Source organism: Brassica oleracea, chromosome C6, assembly GCF_000695525.1.
Source record: "Brassica oleracea var. oleracea cultivar TO1000 chromosome C6, BOL, whole genome shotgun sequence".
Taxonomy (NCBI): Eukaryota; Viridiplantae; Streptophyta; class Magnoliopsida; order Brassicales; family Brassicaceae; genus Brassica; species Brassica oleracea.
This window is the reverse complement of record NC_027753.1, coordinates 1,385,473-1,392,189: the sequence shown is the minus strand read 5'-3', so window position 1 is coordinate 1,392,189 and position 6,717 is coordinate 1,385,473.

Below are 6,717 nucleotides of genomic sequence, written 5' to 3'. Positions count from 1 at the left end.
TGAAGATATTGCTTTCCGGAGAAGAAATGTGAAATATGTGAGGTTGTAGTCTTTTTCTTAATCATGGCTTTTATTCCACTGGGTTTTTCCATGACAAGGTTTTAACGAGGCAACAAAGAACACACAAAAGATAGACACCCAAAGAGAATGTTACAATTTGGGAGATGAAAATCTATCATTGTTCTAAAGTTTTGGAGATAAAAAGAATCCAAGAAATGGTCAGATCATGAAGACTCATGCACTACTGAAGAATGGCGAAGTTCGTTTCCTACAAGTTCGTTCGAGTAAATATTTGGCTGTTTCATTGCACGCTGCACTCTTTTTCCTTTAACCATGGTTTTTCCTATTGAGTTTTCCTGGTGAGGTTTTTAACGAGACAACATCTTACGCGCATAATGGACATCATGGAGAAGTGTTATGAATATTATGGTGATGCCATTATGGCAAGTCTTAAATATACTTGTTCTCCAAGCTTTACTTGTTCTCCAAGTGGCTTTGTCCACAAGCTATTGTAATCCTATATAAAGGACTCATTACTCATGGAATAATACACACCAATTTCCTCTCTTCTCTTCTTTACTTACAACATATACACCTTTTTTTAATTCCCCCACAATTTAACTTGTTCAAATGACCATCATATCCCTATTGACTATATTTCGTCTTCTTCTTCGTCTCCTCCGCCATCTTCGCCGCGATTTCGTCCTCGCTGCCGTCGAAATCCTATCCCTCGTCATAATCGTTGGATCGGCGTGTCGATCTCGATTTGTACCCCTCGTCGTAACCGTTGGATCGGCGTTTAGGGTTTTTAGAGTCGGATCTCGGATCCGGCGAGTTGAGGCCGCGGGGCACTTCCGTGGATGATTGATTGAAGGAAACCGGTGGCGGATCTGGTGCTGGCTTGGACACCCCGCTGTGAAAAGCTTCGGTAACTGGATTGATAGTCACCGGTGTTCACCGGAGGAGGGAACAAGCTTCCCTAGCCTTCTTTCCCTTGCCTTGGACCCTCTCTGCTTCTTTGTTCTGTAGTTATAGATTGTAGTCATCTCTCATGTAACCTAGTCTGATGTTTCTTTATGTCACCGGCGTCTGTTTGTTTTGTTCCGATTTGCCCCTTTACGGGGATGAAGTTCTAATTAACATATTTTTTATAAAAAAAAAAATAATAGGGAGAGATGAGATTTTCATCGGCAATTGAAATTTCCATTATTCTTTTTTTTTTTTTTTGGTCGAACCTTTCATTACTTGCATTAAAAGAAAAATTCTTTTACACCAAAGGAGCAGTAACATAAACAACAAGGGCTGCTTTAGCTAGTCTATCAGCAGCTTCATTCCTAATAAGAGGGATAAAAGAAAAGGAAATAGAATCCAAAAATTGACCCATCACGCCAATGTCGTGGAGGATGACTTGGATAGATGTTACAGAGGAGTTTCCTGTAATGAGATCAATGAGACTTTTACAATCTGTGAGACAGAGTAAGTCTTTGAAACCTGCATTAATAGCAGAGGAGATGGAGTCTTTCATGGCCAGTGCTTCCGCCACCAAGGCTGATGCGATACACCGGCGGTGAGCAGAGCCTTGGAGTAGCGTCAGTCCTGTCTGGTCTTTTATGATCCATCATGTTCCTCCCCGACCAGTCGCAGTATCCCAAGCTCCATCAGAGAAGCATACGGTTTGATTCATGTTGGTTGGGAACATGACTGTTCTGAGCGCGAGGGGGGGGGGGGTTTACTGATGTTGTCGGAGGCTTAAGGGGCTGAGCCAATTGCCATTCACGACAGTCTTTGATTGCTTTGGTGGTAGTCTCAATCTCAGAGAACCTCTTTTCTTCAAACAAATTTTGATTCCTACTAAGCCATAGGTTCCACAGTATCCAAGGGTATAGAGGTTGAGAGAGACCACAAGGAGGGAGATTTACCATTTTTAAACAGTGTTTGAGCAGTTCTGTTACAAACTTCACCACTGAGGGGTTTGGCTTGAACAGAGCAGGGGCTTGGTCCCATACCTTCTTCGCAAAAGGGCAAGTGAGAAAGACATGAAGGACAGTTTCATCATATCCACATCGCTTGCAGGTACCGTCTGTCTCCATGCCTCTTTTCTTAAGAAGATCACCCACAGACAGAGCATTACATTTGATCTTCCACAAAAAATGCCTGAGCTTTGGGGAACATTTAACATTCCAAATGCATTGTTTCCAGATGAAATCTTCAGGGGTTCAGGGAGTGACGTGTAGTGTTGAGAGAGCATACCCTGATTTAGTAGTGTATTCCCCTGACTTCTCGGGTAGCCAAGTCCTCTCATCCTGCATCCCCAGCGCACTAGGAACCAGGAGATTGATCTTTTCTTCGTACTCGGGGAGAATGGTTTGGACCGCACGGGAGTTCCACTCAGCAGATTATGAAGAGATCAGGTCCGAGACCCTTAGCTCCTGGAGGTTTTCTGGAACTGGTCCCATTGGGCAGAGTTGCTTTGTTGTGGACAGCCTGTTATCCTGCCACACCTTTATATTATGAGTGGACCCTGATTTAGTAGTGTATTCCCCATATCAGGTCCGAGACTCTTGTCGTGAGTGCTTTAAACAGCAAAACTACTCGTAACTACATACTATGGCTGAAAATAAAGAACAAGGAACAATCAGGTTTAACAAAACATAAAACAAGAACAAACCCAAACAAATAATTATGTAATTGGGTAAATATTTTTATTATTATGACGTGCATCATAAAACAATTGTCTGAAGTAATGGACTCATCTCGGAGTTCAAAGATATTGGGCTTTTCCAACAAAATTCGGCCCATTAAAAATCTGACCATTAACCCGGGTTCTTATACCACCATTAACCCTGCCTCTTAAGTGGGTTCTTAAGTGGGTCCCACGATTTTGATAAAAACCAGCTCCTCATCCTCTTCTGCAAGAGGCAACTTTGATTGGGTTCTTGTACTGTTTGCGGCCCTACTGACACGTGGCGGCCTGCGATTGGATCGTTTTTAATTTTTTTTTTTTCAAATCAGACAAAAAAAAGAAAGAACCCTTTAGTGTTAATCATGCCCTTAGAGCTTTTAACTAAGAAAAGCTAAAAACCGTCTCTTAAATAAGAGATATAAGAGCCGAGCCGAAAAATGCAAAAAAAAAATGTTAAATAGAACCCAAATTAAACACCTGGGTTAATCATTCTCTTAGTAGGTTTCATTGGTCCTTTGCATGAAGAAGTTCCATTACAAAGCTCTGCAAATATAATCTTTAAAAAAAAATTGTAAACGAGTGAATTTCGAAAGATCAAATAGATCCAGAGAGTTTATCTATAGCGGGGCTGTTCGTTTCTCCATCCGGATGATCCATCTGAATGGAGATGAGAGTCGTGTTCGTTTAGTCAATAAAAGTACAAACCATTTGGATGGATCATCCGGATGAGTTTTAGAACTCTAGGTTTAATTTCAAAACTCAGCTGGCTGGACTTAAAGAAAGCATCTGGCTGGAGATGGAGTTGTAAAATCATAAAATATCGATTTTACCCCTCACAAACTTCTGAAATTACAAATCTAAAATCCCTAAATCTTCACTCTCGTATCCTCTCTGCCGTCAACGTATCCTCTCGCATCTCTATCTCAAATTTCAGAAATCGCCATGAAAGGAGCTTGAGCTCTCTCTCTCTCTGCCTCTCTCTCTCCGCGTCTCTCTTTGGATCTCATCCTCGAGACCGATCGCCCCCCGAAGCCGGACAAAAATCCTCCCGCTACGCAAACGCTTCGGGTGTCAAAACTCAACATGAGTCCGAAGCCGACACTACAACTCAACCGGAACATCCGGAAGAGAACGCTGACCCGGCCACGGTCATCACGATCAAGGCTGTCAGCACGGCGATAACCGCCGAGTGAAAACGCTCGCGGCATAAAACACAACTACGAGATGGCTTGATCCTCGAAAGAGGTACGTAGGCAGCTCGTCCAAAGACAAGTTCAGCTATCCACCTCTCTAAAAAGGGGGGGAGTGGATGCGTATACTTTTATGCTCCCACATAGGAAAAGATGCGTTATTGTAATCGAATTTTTTAGAAGATGAGCATCAAACTCGGAGAAGTGACTCCAACGCCGAAACCGCTCACAGGGTTTTCAGGCGAAGTATTAATGACCCTCGGGTCGATTCATCTACCAGTCATGGCCAAGGAGATCACAAAAATCGTCGAATTTGCGGTAGTCGATCATCCTGCCATCTACAATGTGATCATGGGAACCCCATGGCTCAACACCATGCAAGCCGTTCCATCAACGTACCACCTGGGTGTCAAATTCCCGACCCCAAACAGAGTCGCAGCTATCTGGGGATGTCAGAAAAATAGTCGCGACTGTGCTTCCTCGCAGGGCACAAGTTAAGGCAGATAACGACCTCTGCAACGGTAAATCACAAACACACGAAGATTGATAAATCTTCGACCAAAAACATTTCAAGAAAAGACGATTTAACATCGTCTGCTGACGCAAACGCTTCGGGTGTCAAAACTCAACATGAGTCCGAAGCCGACACTACAACTCAACCGGAACATCCGGAAGAGAACGCTGACCCGGCCACGGTCATCACGATCAAGGCTGTCAGCACGGCGATAACCGCCGAGTGAAAACGCTCGCGGCATAAAACACAACTACGAGATGGCTTGATCCTCGAAAGAGGTACGTAGGCAGCTCGTCCAAAGACAAGTTCAGCTATCCACCTCTCTAAAAAGGGGGGGAGTGGATGCGTATACTTTTATGCTCCCACATAGGAAAAGATGCGTTATTGTAATCGAATTTTTTAGAAATTTCAAAAAATTTTACTACAATATGCGTCGCTCCTTTTTAAGACACTTGCGCTTCAATTAACGCAAAAGTCTCAGAACACGCATAGAAAATCTACAAACGTTTAATTTGCGGTAGTCGATCATCCTGCCATCTACAATGTGATCATGGGAACCCCATGGCTCAACACCATGCAAGCCGTTCCATCAACGTACCACCTGGGTGTCAAATTCCCGACCCCAAACAGAGTCGCAGCTATCTGGGGATGTCAGAAAAATAGTCGCGACTGTGCTTCCTCGCAGGGCACAAGTTAAGGCAGATAACGACCTCTGCAACGGTAAATCACAAACACACGAAGATTGATAAATCTTCGACCAAAAACATTTCAAGAAAAGACGATTTAACATCGTCTGCTGACGCAAACGCTTCGGGTGTCAAAACTCAACATGAGTCCGAAGCCGACACTACAACTCAACCGGAACATCCGGAAGAGAACGCTGACCCGGCCACGGTCATCACGATCAAGGCTGTCAGCACGGCGATAACCGCCGAGTGAAAACGCTCGCGGCATAAAACACAACTACGAGATGGCTTGATCCTCGAAAGAGGTACGTAGGCAGCTCGTCCAAAGACAAGTTCAGCTATCCACCTCTCTAAAAAGGGGGGGAGTGGATGCGTATACTTTTATGCTCCCACATAGGAAAAGATGCGTTATTGTAATCGAATTTTTTAGAAATTTCAAAAAATTTTACTACAATATGCGTCGCTCCTTTTTAAGACACTTGCGCTTCAATTAACGCAAAAGTCTCAGAACACGCATAGAAAATCTACAAACGTTTATACTCTTGTCAGCAGCCTCGTACGGCCCAAAATCACAAAACAATCTCGCTTCAGCACCGAAAATATACGTATAGTCTTCAAAATAACTGCGAGACGTCGCCAAGTTAAAAAATCGAGACGATACGAACAAATTGTCCGAACGCGACCACTAAAAATCTTACACTCCATTCGTCGATTGGCCCCGACGGACACATCAGCCGTCTTAAACAAACGCAACTTGATCACTCTTTTGATCTTCGAACGTCCAGCACAAGGACGAAAACGTTTGTGATATAAACTTAGAAATGTGCTATTTTGGAGATTTGCCCTAATTTATATTTATATGTTGTGTTTAAAAAATGTACTTTAACATATATTATTTTATTATTTAGCGGGATTTTTAAGGAAAAACACTATTTTGTTTAAATAATATAGCCCTATTATTTTAGTACATTTTATATATAGTAGCATATAACACATTATTTTAGTAAATAACCTTAAAACCGAGAGTAAACCTAGGTCTTGCCCTAAACCCATCGCATTGGTCTCAGTCATCTGAAAGACATGATATCTAAACGATATGAGATCCTAAAAAATGTCTCTCCGTTCATATCAACTTTCCCGAAAGATCGTAAGAATAAAAAAAAAGTAAAATTTGAAATATATCATTTTGTGTTTGAATATTTATTTTCAAAATTTTATATTTTGTCAAGAAAATTTTAAAAAATTACACAACTATTTTTAAGTTTGGAAGATTGCATAAATTTTACATCCATTATATAAACCGCATAGCGGTAGGGATTCAAAGCCACCAATGGCCAGTCCCGATAAAAACGGCCAAAACAGACCCATACAAAGTTCGAAGGCCACACTCGGCCGGACATATATGAACTAAGGCCACACTCGGCCGCAAAATACTAGATAAGGGAAAAACTTCTTCCCGTCAAAACGCTCACAGATCAAAGTTAAAATTCGGACAAGGAAGCTCCGAATGCATCTGCGGGATAGTTCACTTCCTCATCGTCATTAAAATTCGGACATGGAAGCTCCGAATGCATCTGCGGGATAGTTCACTTCCTCATCGTCACCGGCAAAATCAGTCGTGGTTTCTACGGTATCAGGAGAATT